The sequence below is a fragment of the Macrobrachium rosenbergii genome, chromosome 24 (assembly GCF_040412425.1).
Source record: "Macrobrachium rosenbergii isolate ZJJX-2024 chromosome 24, ASM4041242v1, whole genome shotgun sequence".
NCBI classification, from domain to species: domain Eukaryota; kingdom Metazoa; phylum Arthropoda; class Malacostraca; order Decapoda; family Palaemonidae; genus Macrobrachium; species Macrobrachium rosenbergii.
In genome coordinates this window covers 33829009-33846425 of record NC_089764.1, presented here as the reverse complement: position 1 = coordinate 33846425, position 17417 = coordinate 33829009, and the positions used below count along the sequence as shown (strand labels likewise).

Below are 17417 nucleotides of genomic sequence, written 5' to 3'. Positions count from 1 at the left end.
CCTGTTCATGTTTTCACCGAAAAATGATTGTAATGGCATGTTTAAATTTTCAGTGTGCCATCACATTTGTGATTGAGTGTGTGCTTGCTTATATATGCTCAAGAAATCACAGGAAGATTCACGTCATCAAGTGAAAGTGATGTGCCCTAACTAGGCCTATGTGTGAATAAATGCGAAAGCTCTTGGTACTGATCTTCTGACTTAATTTCCATATATATATATATATATATTATATTTATATATATATATATATATATATATATATATATATATATATATATATATATATATATATATATATATATATATATATATATATATATATATATATATTATCTCATACAATTTTCGTTGAAAGCTAAATTGCCTTAGCGGCATCAGTAAGTTTCTTGCAGGCATCGTCATACCCTCGGAGTTTTTTCCGATTCTCGTTCGTCAATTTCTGGTGAAAAATACGCAGACTTCCTCCTTCCATTTATTGATTGACAGATGTTTTGCGTTTATGGCATTATCAAGCGACTACTGATTAACAATTCGGCCTGTCGACTTATTTATATTATCTTGTGGGGAAGAATGACCTTGAGGTCTGTCTGGGTACTGCTTGGTCAAGGGATTAACGGCTTAACCATTTCAGGGCGTTGTTTTGGGGTACAAAGAACATATATGACAACAGCAGTGAAAGTTTAAACATGTGGTTAAATAAATATTCAAAATATAACACCACGTGCTAGTGTTTCCTTAAATTTGTGTTGAAATTTGAGTAAAATCCTGAATGTTGGTTTGCAAATACGGAAAATAAGATACAAAAATAAAATTTTATATAACGTAAACGGTACAAATAAACAAACGTCTGTTTATACATGAATGTGTGTAATATTAAATTTGAGTGTGCGTCCAAATGTTCTGCGTTGATTAACGGCTGGGGGTTCGTGCTCCGGGTGGGGCGGGGGTGGGGGGCGCCTCAGCGACTTGAGCGAGCATGTTCCTTGGCCTTCGCCGGGCGCTCTCGTGTCCCTAAGGAACGCGATGTGCCTGGTGGTTGGGGGGCGCGCTGTCTGGTCCTCGTTGGCTCGGGAATTCCTTCTCCTGCAGAAGGGGAGTATATGATCTGACTCCTGTTGAACATTCAGGGTCGGTTTCTGGACGGCGATGCTTCCGGCTCTTATAGAAATGGCTTCCTGTCGTGAACATCTACTGCATGTGGTGTTGATGAATGGCCCCTTGATTTCTATGAACCTGCATACGTCCCTCGAAATATATAATATATATATATATATATATATATATATATATATATATATATATATATATATATATATATATATATATATATATATATATATATATATACATTCTCTCTCTCTCTCTCTCTCTCTCTCTCTCTCTCTCTCTCTCTCTCTCTCTCTCTCTCTCTCTGTCAGACACACATTCCATGGCAATAGGAAAAGGACGAGGGACTAATGAATGGGAATTGTTGTCTTCAACATTATTGCACATGCGATCTTGAGAATTTCATTAATGCTCTCTCTCTCTCTCTCTCTCTCTCTCTCTCTCTCTCTCTCTCTCTCTCTCTCTCTCTCTCAACAAACAAGTAGGAATGGTTGTCTTCAGCGTCACTGCGTACAGAGGTGAAGGGACGCCTTGACGCAGCACCGTCAGCAGGTGCTTGAGGAGCGGCACCCATTGTTCTTGCCGTTTGTTGCTACTATGAATCCGTTCCCTCGACTTCAGTTAAGTACAGTTTGAAGACTGAAGCATTTTCTCGTTATATAGCAAGTCCTCGCAGTCGTGATAGTACGTTCGAAAGTAGTGGTTGTTCAGTTCTGTGGGGACTTGAGAAGGTTTAAGATGAAAGGAAGAAGGGGTAGGTCTAACGTTTTTGGTGGGTCGTAGAGTCGAGCCAAGAGGAAAAGACGATGTTTCCATCAGCAAAAGGGAAGGTAAGAAGAGAGAGGAGGAGGAGGAGGAGGAGGAGGAGCGGCAGTGGCTGAGAGCTGAACAGCTTCAGGTATACGCAGCTCTTCCCCTTTAACGCATAAATATTGGTCGTCCCTATTTGCCGACGTGCCCTATCTCCCTCCTCTCCTCCTCCTCCTCCTCCTCCTCCTCCTCCTCCTCCTCCTCCTCCTCCTCCTCCTCCTCCTCCTCCTCCTCCTCCTCTCGTTTTCCCCTTCTGAAAAGAACAATCGGATTGTTGCTGATCGACGGACATGTAAATTACACCATGGGAAGGGGATGGGGGAGCCTACAGTAGATACCGCTAGAGTGAGGGGAGAAAAATTGATTGTGAGGAGCGGACTACGTCGGAATTTTTCGAAAAGTTGGCAGATCAACTTGTTGTGACCAAATTCTAGGAAGTGGCTCCAAGTTACAGAAGAGTCTTGTCTTTTCTTTTTTTTTTTGTTTAACTTTACCAGTGAATTTGAGAGCTTGTATTGACTATACATGCGCGGACGAAATTATACTTGCTCGTACATGACACACGCTGCTTAGGGAAAGATGCCTGCAGGCACGAATACTCATAATTGCTTTTGGTGTTCTAATTTACAATGTTTTATTCGAATTTTGCTATCCATTCGTGCGTTTTTTTTTTTTTTTTTTTTTTTTTTAGGAGGTTACTTATACTTTTTCTGCCTCCAGGCCCTAGTAACTTCCGATACAACACTTCTTCCCTTAGTGATCTAAACGGTTTTCAAACGCGGTCTTCTGTCAACTTTGAGGATGTTCAGATTACTTCTGACTTTGCCTCAGAAGATCACAAAGTTAAGGTTTCTAAGTGTTCCCCCCAAAATACTTACATTGTGTAGGTGCTCCAAACTCGCACCTATCAAAGCTCCATGTTGACGTATTCATCCCAGTTCGGAATGTTTCGTCTAGAAAGTGTGTTTCATCCTTTGTCTCGTTAAGATTGAATTGAAAGCTACTGCCACCAAATGACGTCCACTTTACATCAATTTTGTAGCGCTCATTTGGCCGCTATACCCTGTATTAAATTTTATTCTGCGGACGTGGCACTAGTTTCTGCAGTTTCTCCTCACTGTCTGCAATCACTGCGGTGTCATCTGCAAACCTCAACCATTTCTACACTTCATTTGTGAATCGTTTCTTCATCCCACAACTTTTGTACCGGAGGTACAGTCTTCATTTCTTTCCCCCAGCCATAGGGAGACAACACTCCCGTGTTTCCACCTACTTTCACGCCTAACCAGTCACTCTCCCGTCTCCGTGATGCAAGACATGCATCCACCGTAAAAACTTTCAGTCCCGTCATTGTTATTCTCTGTATCGTACATCCTCAACCTTGTGTTGCTGTCAGTTATAAGCCTTGTGTGTGCATCATACAACACGGACTGTTTTGTCTTTACTCTCAACTTGAGCCTTCTCGTGTCACGGTCATTTTTGTCATCACATTTATGCTTTACAGGGTGGCGTTCGGTCAGTGTTCTGGTTATCAAGAATTGTTTTTGGGGTAAGGTTGCTAGACTCAGGCGTTTTGACCACCTTAGTCGTCTTGATTGCCACGAGGGCCACAGGGTCGACTAGAGTAAGTGAGTCTTAAATTCAAATGTATATACTTTGGCTTCGTATGGGAAGTAACAGTTTTAATAAGAAATTTTTCTGTGTACTTGAATTTTTCATCATTCTGTAGTTATTTATACTTTGACCAACCAGTCAGTCGGTATTATTTGTGGGCGTATACACGAGATGGGAGTGTAGACCCAGTTCAAATTGAGAACGGCCTTGGGAAATTTATTGTGCTGCATTTCGTCATTGCAATGTCTCTGATCTCGTTGCTTTGTTTTGTTAACCTGTTTCCTCTATTATTTTGACTTTATTTTTCTTCCAAATCCATAGGTTAGGAACATACATCACGACACAAGAACTTTGTCCTTCTACTCTTAATCGGCTCAGGTTTTTGAGTTTCATTTAACGATCGGTCGCCTTTAGTTGGGCATCTTCAAGTACCTTAATCTGCTGTTGCCTCTGAAGGGGTTCTAGAGCTACAATTAAATTGAAAAGCCAGATTTCTAATTGTAATGGGGGCGCCGGTAAACTGGAAGCTAAGCCCACCTTGAATGGATAAATGTCCAAAGTTTTATAATATTGCTACATAAGCTGCAGGGTGCTACATAGTGAGATGGCTTTCAGTTTAAGGTAAACTATTGCGAGTTTCTTTCTTTGTATTTCTTTTTTGTGCCGATACGCAGCCAGCACTAACGCACGTCGTTCTTTGTAGCTGGAGTTACTGTGAGGAACACCATCCTCGTTGAGCATTTGTCCAGAACCGGTCTAATCTGCTGTACATCACGAGTGTGTGAGCATGGTAGTGCTTTCTAAACTCTCCTTAGATTCCTTGCCGATTGTTTGCAGCAGTTCATTTTCATTCTGTCAGTAAGAGCTGACAACATTACGTGAGAAGAACCCTTGGTCTTGAAGCTCCACCGTAATGATGTTTCACTCTGGACGAAGGCAGTGAACGAAATTTCATTATTTCTTACAAAAGCTGCTCAAATATGTACCCACTTCAGGCTGCCATGTTTATTTATTTTTTTTTTAGAGATTCGGGATACCACCACTTAATGTAAGGCATTATTTTTTTTTTCTTTTAACTTTTCGCAGTTTTCGTAAGTGCGGGATGTGGATGAGATTCCTGAACTGTCAGCGTATGATAATAAAAAGAACAGGAACCGGGGACTGGGCTTGGATAGTGATCCGTTACCTGAAACCCGGGAGCGCATCTGCTTAATCAAAAGCCTTAGCAGAGACAAAATAGACGGCGTTAATTTACTGTCGGATTCTAGCATGCTGGCCATCGCTTCTCTCAGACTGATCAGTTGGTGCAGTAAAGTTCGCCTGCACGAAGCCCCGCGGTGGGTATTTGGGAGAAGATTCTCATCTATTGGATGATATACCATTGCTTTCCTCATAATTTTCAAACCGATTGTGTGTGAGAGAGAGAGAGAGAGAGAGAGAGAGAGAGAGAGAGAGAGAGAGAGAGAGAGAGAGAGAGAGAGAGACCGGAAACCTATACCTCAACCTTTCAAACCCCTTCAGGGCCAACAACAGATGATGGGACTTGAAGATGCCCAACTAAAGGCGACTGATCATTGCATGAAACTCAAAAAAAACTTTGAGCCGATTAAGAGCAGAAGGACGAAGTTCTTGTTTCGTGATGTATATTCCTGACCTATGAATTTGCAAGAAAAATAAAGCCAAAATAATAGAGGAAAAAGGTTAACAAAACAAATCAACGAGATCAGAGACATTGCAATGACGAAATGCAGCGCAATAAATTTCCCAAGGCCGTTCTCAATTTGAACTGCGTCTATACTCCCATCTCGTGTATACGCCCATAAATAATACCGACTGACTGGTTGGTTAAAATATGAATAACTACAGAATTATGAAGATTTCAAGCAAACAGGAACAATTTCTTATTAAAACTGTCACTTTCCATACGAAGCCAAAGTATATACATTTGAATTTAAGACTCATTTACTCTAGTCGACCCTGTGGCCCTCGTGACTATTCCACCTCATTTTACACCACACCTTCATCCAGCCGCGATTGCCCACGATTAATCCACACGGCCTCTTCCCTCGTTGCATTTCAGCCATCGCTAATCAACGGGTGCTCAAGTTCTTGGATGTCTGCAGGATAAGCTAAAATCTAGTGCCGCCAGTCCTTTCAGTGACCCAATCCAGGGAGCATTCAGCCGTCGTCTCGAAGTCAGGGTTAAACTCTCTTCTGTAACTTCCAAACAAATAATATAATGCTCCATAGGCAAGGGGTTCGACGAAGTAATGCCCCACCTGTGGAGATATGGAATTAATCTACAGGTCTCTCTCTCTCTCTCTCTCTCTCTCTCTCTCTCTCTCTCTCTCTCTCTCTCTCTCTCTCTCTCTCTCTCTCTCTCTCTCTCGTAATCTTCCCTTCTTTAAAGAAGATGGTCTGTTGCTTTCTCGAGGCTTTTGTCTTATTTTGTTTTGTTTTCGTCCAGAGACTGGTTAGAGAGGGACGTGAAGTTGCCGAAGCTCTGGACTCTCTTCTTGGAGAAGACCTTTTGTCAGGACATCAGACGCCTTTTGATTAATAAGGCATTCACGTTATTTATTCATCTGTCATTCATTAACGATGCATTCCTACGTGTTATCTAAGCCATTCATTCATTCATTTTGGGTTAGTGTTCATTTATACATTCATATGTGTATATATATTGGATTTTGCCTTTAAATGTTTGTTTGGCTGCAGTACTTTAGCATGCTTAAGGTGGCCACGCATTCCACCCCCTCCCGCCTGCGCTTCCTTGAAATGCACGATTTCGTAACTTTTTAGCCTTCCCCACATTTTGTAGGCCAGTATTGAAACAATATTAAACGTCTGTTAGGGGAAATGGTTTAATGTTTAAGAACTTCCAAAATATTAGCTGCTTTGGCACATACACGGAAGCAAGGTCTAGACCTTGCACGGAAGGTCGATCAGCAGTATGTGTGTATGTCCTGGGCATTCATTTTTGTTTGTTCCAGTAACTCCATTTCATCTCTCTGCCCCTTTGAGGACTTATTTTCTTCTATGTTTTACACTCGAGTGTACCCATAACACTGGAACAGTTCTACTCTTGCTTTTTTTTATATTTTATTAGCCGAACATATGTATTCCATGTCTTGAATGCAGTTGATCATGGTTTATACCCTCCTCCAATTATCTGGAGTCTCTCTCTCTCTCTCTCTCTCTCTCTCTCTCTCTCTCTCTCTCTCTCTCTCTCTCTCTCTCTCTCTATGTGTGTTAGGTACACTGCGTGTACAGAAGAAATTCGCCATCCAAATGAACTTGAGTGTGTACACTATATATATGATATATGTATACGCACATACAGTTACATATATACATACATACATACATACATATACATGTACATTTACAAATACATACATATATACACTATTTTTCTTCGCTTAACATCAACCTCTTCCAGTCTCCCTTTGCTTATTTATGATTTTGCCTGCGACTGACTTGTCCCCATTCCTCATTCTTTGAATCGCGACCTGTCTACTGACGATTGCACTCAGTGTTGAATTGGGCTGCGTAGTCTCAGCTATTCTGATCTCGAGAACCAGTCTGAAAATTGATCTGGTGGTATTGTGAACTTCAGGACAACAGCTTCCAATAACCTCTCTGTCCCCTCACACCGGATTCCTTTATTCTCTCAAATAAAAGGTAATTCAGCTCTTCACTTCTGTCAACATTATAGTCCCCCCTGGCTGCTTCAGACGTGTCTGGGCTAGATATCACGGCTTACCTTTTTAGATTTCCCTCTAATAAAGCCTCTGTTTGGGTAGGGCCGTGTCAAGCTCCACCGTTGTATTAATTCATCCGTAATCAAGGAACACCAGTTTCATAACTAACTTTGTTTTACTTCTCAAAAGATTGAATTAAAGCCATTTTGTCCTTCAAAAACCTACCTCAGTTATTTTCTGAATGCGCTTTCTCTCTCTCTCTCTCTCTCTCTCTCTCTCTCTCTCTCTCTCTCTCTCTCTCTCCAGTGCAATGGAATATCTGCTTTTCTCCTTGCTGGGTCTGTGGAGTGCGAGAGATGGTTCTGTTGGGCGGTTCAAGCGCCAGAGAAGGTCCTAGGCAGAGGAACAGAATAGGTTATGGGCAGATGAGACGATTTTGAATTAAACGAGAACAGAAGTAATTTGTGGATAGGTTTTCGTTCGATACACAGGGTTCCCAAACAAAGCATACACAAGTACAATTGGGATAGAAAATTGGGTGAGGACTAGAATGGAAAAGCTACTGTAGGCATTACTGAAAAGGTTTTTTGCAGCGTCCCTTCGACCCCCTAACTGCAACCCCTTTTATTCCTTTTACTGTACCTCATGCCACACCGTTCAGATCTTTTTACTGTCAGTTTCCCTTTCTGGGCTGAATGACTTCATAGGTCCCAGTGCTTGGCCTCTGGTCTAAATTCTATATTCCATTCCAAAATAGCGACTGGTGCGATGCGGATATGAGAAGTTTAATGTAGGAAAAAACGGGAGATGATTTGAGGTGCACTGCAAAACAGAGATGACCATGTGCACAGGAGGGTGGACAAGGTGTTCTGGTGAGAGAGGAAAAAAGCGAGGCAAATGATAAAAAAGGGGAATAAGGTAAGCAGGAGGAAGTTCGTCCGTAGAACTGTTTGAGAGAGTGGTAATTAACAAAAGGATCTCAGAACAAAAGAGGCAAAAGAGGCGCTGTCTATGTACTGAGAATTTTGAGGATTTGTTGACTGGAATATGACGGAGAGAGAGAGAGAGAGTGGGTTAGCTCAAGTTTGAGAATGATCATGGGGGTGACTCGAGACCCCATAAGGAGGGCACTTAGAGGATAAAGAATTGAACGACACAGGAGTTAGCCTAATGGGAGTACAGATGAGATGGCACAGAGCAGTACGGGGTGGTAGTGTGACTGAGTGGCTAACCAGGGTTGCTAGGTTACTTTTGGAGTAAGAAAAGGTTCTAAAGTCAAGAATGAAAGGAGTATTTGTGCCACTGAATGAAGGTAAAGGTAATTTAAGATACTAATGATTATAGGGGCATAAGATTACCTTAGTTTAACCAGACCACTGAGCTGATTAACAGCTCTCCTAGGGCTGGCCCGAAGGATTAGACTTACTTTACGTGGCTAAGAACCAATTGGTTACCTAGCAACGGGACCTACAGCTTATTGTGGAATCCGAACCACATTATAACGAGAAATGAATTTCTCTAATTCTTCATTGGCCGGCCGGAGACTCGAACGCGGGCCCAGCAGAGTGTTAGTCGAGTATGATATCGACCTATCCAGTGAGGAACTTTATAGGGGCATAACATCACCTAGTATACAAGGGAAGGTGTATGGTAGGATTTACATAGAACAGGTTTACAGATGACAAATATTAACAGGAAAGAAACATTGTGGGTTTATACAAGGAAGAAATTGTGTGCGGATCTTTTGTTTTCATATGAAACTATTAATTGGTGACTTTGACAGTACACGAAAAGATGTGTGTGTTTGCATGGACCTAGAAGAAGCACATTGAATCAATAGAGAGAAAATGTAGATTATTGAAGATGTAAGTTGTTGAGAGAGCAAGAAAGAATCTGTAGAAGGGGCGAGTGACTAGTTTTGGTGTGAAAATGGATCTGAGGTGAGACTGAAGGTGTTAACAAGAGGAGAAATTGTACCAGTAGTTACGTTATGGGGTGTATGCAAACCGGGATGATTGAGTAATGAAAGTAGATGAGAATATATGGAAGAATGGAAGTAATTGTATTTATGACCAAATAGAAAAGACGGTAGGTAGGGTGAGCGAGAAGGTGAATCAGATATGTGAAATAACAGGTTTGTGTTCCTAGAAGCCAAGGTAGGAATATATGAATGGATTATTGAGCCAACTGGCCATTATGGAAGCTCCATAGGGAAGTAGGGCCAGTGCACCTCGGGGTGCACTGTAGGCATTACTGAAGGTTCTTTGCAGCGTCCCTTCCTTCGGCCCCTAGCTGCGACCCCCTTCATTCCATTTTACTGTACCTCCGTTCATATTTTGTTTCTTCCATCTTGATATCTGCCCTCTCCTAACAGTTATTCCACAGCGCAACTGCTATGAGGTTTTCCTCCAGTCACGCCTTTCAGACCTGCTTATTGTCAGTTTTCTCTCCAGCGCTGAATGACCTCATGGGTCCTAGTGCTTGGCCTTTGGCCTAAACTCTGTATTCCATTCCATTCCATTCCTATTATGTATATATATATATATATATATATATATATATATATATATATATATATATATATATATATATATATATATATATATATATATATATATATATATATATATATATATATATATATATATATATATATATATATATATATATATATATATATATATATATATATATATATATATATATATATATATACATTAAATATAAATATATATTATATATATATCATCATTATATGTATATTATATATAAATGTATATGTATATATATACATATATGTATGAGTATGTGTGCATATATATACTATACATATATATATATATATATATATATATATATATTATATATATATATGAAATTTTTATCACTCCGTGACTTTTATACAATCATGAAGCTACAAATGTCGTTTAACATCCAATTCACCCTACTCCAGGAATAACCCCGATGGGGAATTATCATCGAAGGGGGACTTATAAGTGATAAATAAATCGGTACTGCCGGGTCTCGATCCCTCGACACAGTTACCTTCCAACAACTCCAGTCGACGGTCTACCCACGAGCCATCTTCGGTGATAATTCCCCATCGGGGATATTCCCGAAGGAGCGTGAATTGGATATTAAACGACATATATTAACGCAATCTAAAGAACCATCCGCATCGTCCCGGTTTCTGAGAAGCAAGGAGGTCTCATCAGTAAACAGAGGCTGGTACATCAGCGGACAGCTATCTTGAACATATTAGCAAAGGTGGGAGACCGAGTGGAAATCCCGTTGCCATACCATCCGTTTGTTTATTAGACTTACCATTAAAAACGAAGGCATTGTCCGGCACTGCCAGCCAGTTGTAACAACTTTTTAAAATCCGGCTTGTCCCACATTTGCTATTATGTTCATGAGCTCCTTGCAGAAGCACGTGCTGTCCGCTAGCATACGACCCTCTGTTTCACCGATGGTATGTTGATGATACCTTCTCGCTTTTCAGAAACCGGGGCGATGCAGACAGCTTTTTAGATTATGTTAATTAATGGTTTACATCAAAAGATGTTGATTAATGGTTTACATCAAAATATAAAGTTTACCACTGAATATGAAAATAATGACGCAATCCTTTTGAGGCGTTTTAGTTTTTTAGGAATAGTGATCGTTTTAATACCACGATTTTGAGAGAAAACGCATTTTCGGGCCTGGGATCTCATTTTTGCAGTCATTGCATTTTTTTTTTTATTTAGGTTAAATCATTATCGACCCTATTACGTAGGGCTTTTAGTTTAACTTCCAGCTGGATCTCTTTCCATGAGGAAATAATTTATCCCCAAAAGTATTTTGCCGACAACTACTTCCTGTCGTAGCTTGTCTTTAGGAACGTTAACAAGTTTTTAAACAGTTTTCATTGCAAATTGCGTGGTGCCTACTGTTCCAAAACTGCCACATTTTGCAATCTTCCACTAGTACATAAAAAGTCTTTTCATGAAGAATTATACAAAGTCATCAGTCGCCATATTCCAGCTATTAATGTAAAGCTAATACCAAGAAACATTCAAGGATTGGCTCTCTAAGTACAGAGAAAAGTTGACCCCACTAATGACCTCCGGTGTAATACACAAATTCACTTGCCCCAGATGTGACCTGGGGACACACGTCGGTTGCCCATGGAGGTTGACCTCCGGTGTAATACACAAATTCACTTGCCCCAGATGTGACCTGGGGACACACGTCGGTTGCCCATGGAGGATGCTGAAGGTGGGAACAGATTCTCATCGCGGTGTTAGCCACAGAACAGGGCTTAAACCATCGAACCCTGAGTTCTCTAGCACACGAGGCCGTGCTCTTAAACGTAAACATAAAATAAAATATGATGATCTTGAAATATTGGGTAGGACCTCGAATGACCGACTGGTAACGGTTCTGGAGTCATTATTTATTAGACAGATTGTTCCGAAGTTAAACTCTCAGTCCTCTGCCACGCCTCTGTGCCTGTCGTGAGTGTTCCTGGAACCCCAATTTGCTCTTTGATATATATATATATATATATATATATATATATATATATATATATATATATCGAGACCACAGGTCTACCCCTAAAAGCCAAATCAAAAGTCCTTCAAAAGAAGGCATCGTGCTTACCCCATACAAAAAATGGGAATAAAAGCACGTTAAAAGAAGAATATATATATATATATATATATATATATATATATATATATATATATATATATATATATATATATATATATATATATATATATATATATATATGAATGAATTTTATCACATCACCGTGACTCATATACAAGCATTAAGCTACAAGCGTCCTTTAATATCAGTTCACTCTACCTCGGGAATAATATATTTTCATATATGTTACCCGAAGGGGAATTTTTTCGTTGATAATAAGTTCGTCGTCTCGTGGGCTCAACTTAAACCTCACTTGTTGGCCGTGTGGTTAAAATTCGCGTCACTGTAGTCCTGAGTTCTTGTCTTCCGTGGTTCGAGCCCACGAGACGACGACGTTATCATCAACTAAAAATTCCCCTTCGGGTAACATATATGAAAATATATTATTCCTGAGGTGATATTAAAGAGAGTTTGAATTGATATTATAAGGACGTTTGTATATATATATATTTTTTTTTGAGATGGTGCCAGTCAAGATGTGACAGTCTTTTAGTTTTCTGTAAAAGAAAACTGTTGTGCCGGCTTTGTCTGCCCATCTGCACTGTCCGCCCTCAGATCTTAAAAACTACAGAGGCTAGAGGGCTGCAAATTGGTATGTTGATCATCCACCCTCCAATCATCAAACATACCAAATTGCAGCCTTCTAGCCTCAGTAGTTTTTATTTTATTTAGGTGAAAGTTAGCTATTATCGTGCGTCTGGCAACAATATAGGACAGGCCACCACCCGGCCGCGGCTGAAAGCTTCATGGGCCGCAGCTCATATAGGAAACTCGATTACGGCGAAGAAACTTGGGTGCACGTTTTACTTACTTTCATTTGTTTACACGTAATTCTCGGTGTAAAAATTTCTCCGTTAATTATTTGCAGGATAGGTAAAGTTGATTGTTTCGTTCTTATTTTTTTTTTATGAAATACATAATGGCGAACGAACGAAACCAGGGCAATGACACACAAAGTTGAAGCCGTTTTATTTTTCGTTGGATGAGGTCTGCGCGCGCTTGGAAGGTCGAATGATAATGCAAAAGATAAGTTATAATTTTTGAGAGATTGTTTTGCCAAGTGATAACGCGTGGAAGGCTGTTGGTAGCAGCATGGAGCTATAGTTCCTCCTAGTGACCCCGAGGGAGGGGAGCTTCCATACAAAAGGGGGGGGGGGCGCGGGTGAGGGTAATGGACGATGGTGTTGAGAGCAGGCTTGCATAGGGAAGAAGGGGGGGAATGAAATGAGGTGGTGGGGTCGTTGCTATGGTTACTGGTGTTGTTCCCTCGTCTGGAAGGTGTCCGTCCTCCCCCCGTCCCTTCCCCACCCCTCAGCACCCCATCACCTCTTCCAGGAACCTTTGTCTTCTCTCGCTCTCTTCTCTCTCACCCTGCCATCTTTGAGGAGTTCGTCATCCTCCATTGTAAACCCCCTGGAGGTCTTTCATCGTGGAAAGGTGCCTCCGGCGTCCCTATTTCCCCGTGTAATTTCTCGGTGAGAGAAATCCCATTCATTTAACGCTTTTAGCCTGAACGGAAGACGATGCCATGGCCGCTCCGTCTTGCCCGAATGGCGACATGGGGGTAGACTCGTTCGCCCCAGCCGGGGATGTATTTGACCAACTTTGCCTCCCGCAAAGAGGCCTGGCTCTCTGCCCAGCCAGCTAGTTGCTGAGCCTCCCTCTCTCTCTCTCTCTCTCTCTCTCTCTCTCTCTCTCTCTCTCTCTCTCTCTCTCTCTCTCTCTGTTTTTCGTTCTCTCTCACTCTCCCTGTTTGTCACAACATCCATCCCCCTTCCAGCATCTGTGTGCTGTCGCTTTCTCTGCTGTTTCCCTGTCGTTTGCCAGATCAGCTCTGCTGTACACCGTTATCGCGCGACCGCCTCACTCCTTTGAATGGACGACGGTGTTCTTTGGCTTTCGTTTGGGGACGGATAAATAACTGTTCTATTGGTGTCGGTTTGACCCAGAGAGCCCCCTGAAATCTCTCTCTCTCTCTCTCTCTCTCTCTCTCTCTCTCTCTCTCTCTCTCTCTCTCTCTCTCTCTCTCTCTCTCTCTCTCTCTCGGGCAAAAGATGATGACGATGAGCCGAAGGCTTATACGGTTTTTGCCATTGGAAAGAGGCGGTGGGATATGAGAAGCGTAGCAGCAGTCGCCGAGTGGTTCGTAATCGCAGTTACCCCTCCGTGGCGATTTTCCACCCGCGTAGAAGTCGGATAAATCTCGCCACCCAACTGTGGATGCTGCAGCGGCGGCGGCGGCGGCCTCCTCCTCCAGTGCTGACCTCAGTTGAAATAAACGCGATGGGGAATAGTGACGGATCTTCGGAAAATCCGCTCGTTTTGATAAACGCCGAAAATTAAAGCACACGCAGTTCTGGAATGGGATTGATTTTGGAATTACGCACCACGAAGGGCCCCCTCCTCCTGCTGCTGCCGCTTCTGCTACTGCTACTGCCGCTGCCACTGCTGAGCCGACCCCATGCATCAGGAGATGAACAGCAACGACGCAGTGGGTGACTGCCTTATCTCGCGAGTGCTCCGGGCGGGCGGTGTGTGGTGAAGTGAGACCTTGCCCGAGCAGGAATCGAAGTCCATGTCAGAGACGCCTTGAGAGAAGGGAAGGGCAGGGAAGGGCAGGGCAGAGAAGAGACAGGGCCCGGGTGGGGATGCTGCCCACTTGGAAAATTACGAGGGTCACTGGGACACCGATCGTACAATGGCGGAAACGGAGAGGCGTGGTGCTTCCTCCTCCTCCTCCTCCTGCTCCTCCTGCTCCTCCTCCTCCGCCGCCGCCGCCGCTTGTCTGCTGTTGATCAGAATTGATTTCGGAAATTGATCCGAACCCGGTTGTGATTGTTCGGTTGCTTGTGCTGCGACAATGAATTATTACTACAGATACGGCGGCACTGTCGGCAGGAGTGGAAAGAGGGGGGTGGCGGTGGGCCAAACGCCAGATTTTGAGGTGGTTGGCCCACCCTTCTTCTATAGGGACAGGTCAGTCGGTTTTCTAATGACACTTCAGTGCTGAGCACGATGTTTCTCTCTCTCTCTCTCTCTCTCTCTCTCTCTTTGTGTTGTGCATGTTGCTGCTTTTGTGGAATGCATATATATTGCTGCTTGTGAAGAAGTCATTTATTTTTTTTTTTTTATCCCATTTTATGGAAGTTTTTTCTCTGTGTTTACTCCTATAATTTTGGTGTGCATTTGATTTGCAGTGTTCATCCTTGTTGTTATTACATGACTATAACGCGATAATAGAATCATTTAGAAAACGAGATTTCAGTATATATAAGATGCGTAGTATGTTTTGACAACTATTACTGAGTTTCTGTAATCGCAGCCAAATGTTTTCACGTCATTTTTAATTATGTCCGTTAAGAAAGGAACCGTGACTTAATGTTGGGGATGTTTTAGCGAATTGGTTGCAGGGGGTAAGGGGGTGGGGAGGGAGGTTGGTGTTGACCAAAATTGTGTTTGGTTCCTGAGTACAATTGGGGCGGGGGAGGGGACATCTCGATCTCTTTCAAGCAGAAGGGAGTCTTCTGTTTCGTCACTCCGTATATGGATGTGCAAGGCTCATCGAAGAAATTTATCAACTTACTTGAGAATATTGAGTGATTATGCTTGAAGAAAATCATTATCCTGGGATCTCCCCTCCCCCCACCCCCTTCCCGCCCCACTACCCTGTCCTGAATGTATTTGCATAATATCTCGGAGAGTTTAAGATGTCATGTGATTGTCCTGGGCCATTCCATTTTCCGTCATTCTCCCCTGAGCGTGCGCCATACAATATGTCTTTGTTATTATTCCGACCTAATTTGCTAATTCTCTCTTGACAAATCCACAGATACCTCTCTAGTCATATATCCATTTATTTGGTATGAATTTTTTCGTAATGGCGTGTATTTTGATTCATCTGCGCTGTGGAATATAGACAGTACTCGTGTTATTGTGACGCATTTCATTGTTCGACCGTCAACACCTTTTTCAGTCCTGTTAATCCACAGATGGAAACTTATTCATCTTGGAATTTTGCTCAGTAGGTTTATTTATTATTTTGTTTCCTCGCATAGAGAAGTGGGAAAAATCATCCACTCTGAGAAAGCTCGAGCGATTCGTCAGTATCTTTTCAACCTTTGGACCTCCGAAATTCGTGCACAAGTTTTGAACCTTATGTTCAAATGCCTAATGTCAATATTGGCTCAAACACTTGCGCTTTCTCTGCGGCGTTCCTGCTTCAACGGAATGCTGGGGCTTGTAGAATATCTCATTGGCAGGTTGGTTTGATCAGTGTTTTTAATTGAGCTGTAAAATGGTTTAGTCATAAAGCAATCAAATAAGAGATAGAAGTCTCTGGTGAGGATAGTACAGGCTGTCTCATTTGTTTATCGTTATCACTTTTTACTTTGAATTTTTTTCTTTCCATCGGCGTTTGTTATTTTGCTAAAGAAATCGGTCTTACGGCAGCATATTTGTTCAATGACGTTGCTAACAAGATTTCTAAAGGAAATCAATTAAATTTCGAGCAGCGATTTGTGATGTTCCTGTGAGACCTTGCATGGTGGCTTTTTTGTCGAGACCATTAATGAGACTTGCTCACAGCAGTTGCTGATACTGACGAAGTCTTTCCAAGATTGTAGGGAGGTGATTTTATCAAGTGTGGTTGTTGGTACCTGCGACGTAATGCTCTCTCTCTCTCTCTCTCTCTCTCTCTCTCTCTCTCATACAAACGCCAGAATCACTAGAAACCTCCGACGCACTTGGATGACATTGCGCGTTTTGGAGCCTACCTTGTTTTGATGCGAAGCACGACGGGAGATGACTCCCAAGGCATAATGCGCTTTTTTAATCCCAAGCAGAGAAAAAAATATATTTGTTTTTAACTTAACTGTCATTTACTTATGTTTGTGGTGTAATCAGTGTATTTATTTATTTATTTATTTATTTATTTTTTTTTTTACAGAAGGCCTAAGTAGTGGCCTTCAGTTCAAACATGTTGAGGCACCATCACACAAACGGTGTTTTTCCCCCCCTTTTTTGGTGGGAAAAAAGGGAGGGTGAACCTGTGTTTCCACAGTACTGTCAGTAAGGGCAACAGAGGTGCTCTTGTGGTCACACTGGCCAAATCGTTTAATACCTGATAATAACCTAGCCTATACCATTACCACCAGAAGAAGTACTGGAGTGGCAGCGCCTTTAGTTGAACGAAGGGCCTTCGGCATGGCATATCAGTGCACAGTGGTATGCTTCAAAAACGTTTTATCATTCGCTTGATGTCCCTGAAACGTTGAATGTGAGGGTGACGCGTTCCTCCGCTGTGCCATGTCAGCGAGCATCGCTGCCCGCTACAGGGGATTTGGAAAGCCTCGAACTGTGCGCTTGCAGTCATCTCCCAGGGGCCGAAAGGAGTGTCCAAAAGATCCTTTTGTTTTTTAAATGTCAAGCGTTCATGGCCGCATGGAAAGTGCTCTGCGCTGTTTTGTTTTCACGTGTATTTTA

At 42.1% G+C, this 17417-nt stretch overlaps 1 protein-coding gene across 5 annotated transcripts in view; it reads left to right on the top strand.

Annotated features, from left to right (window-relative positions):
- LOC136852005 (BTB/POZ domain-containing protein 7) overlaps nucleotides 1–17417 on the top strand; it is a 103966-nt gene that overhangs the window by 18529 nt on the left and 68020 nt on the right. The window contains exon 1 of one of the 5 annotated variants that reach the window (XM_067126457.1): nucleotides 13732–14912. The exons of 3 other annotated variants lie outside the window; for them this stretch is intronic. The gene's annotated coding sequence lies outside the window, so the exon portion shown is untranslated. Of the gene's footprint in view, nucleotides 1–13731; nucleotides 14913–17417 lie in introns of those variants that run through there. One more of the 5 variants, XM_067126454.1, reaches the window with a different exon arrangement.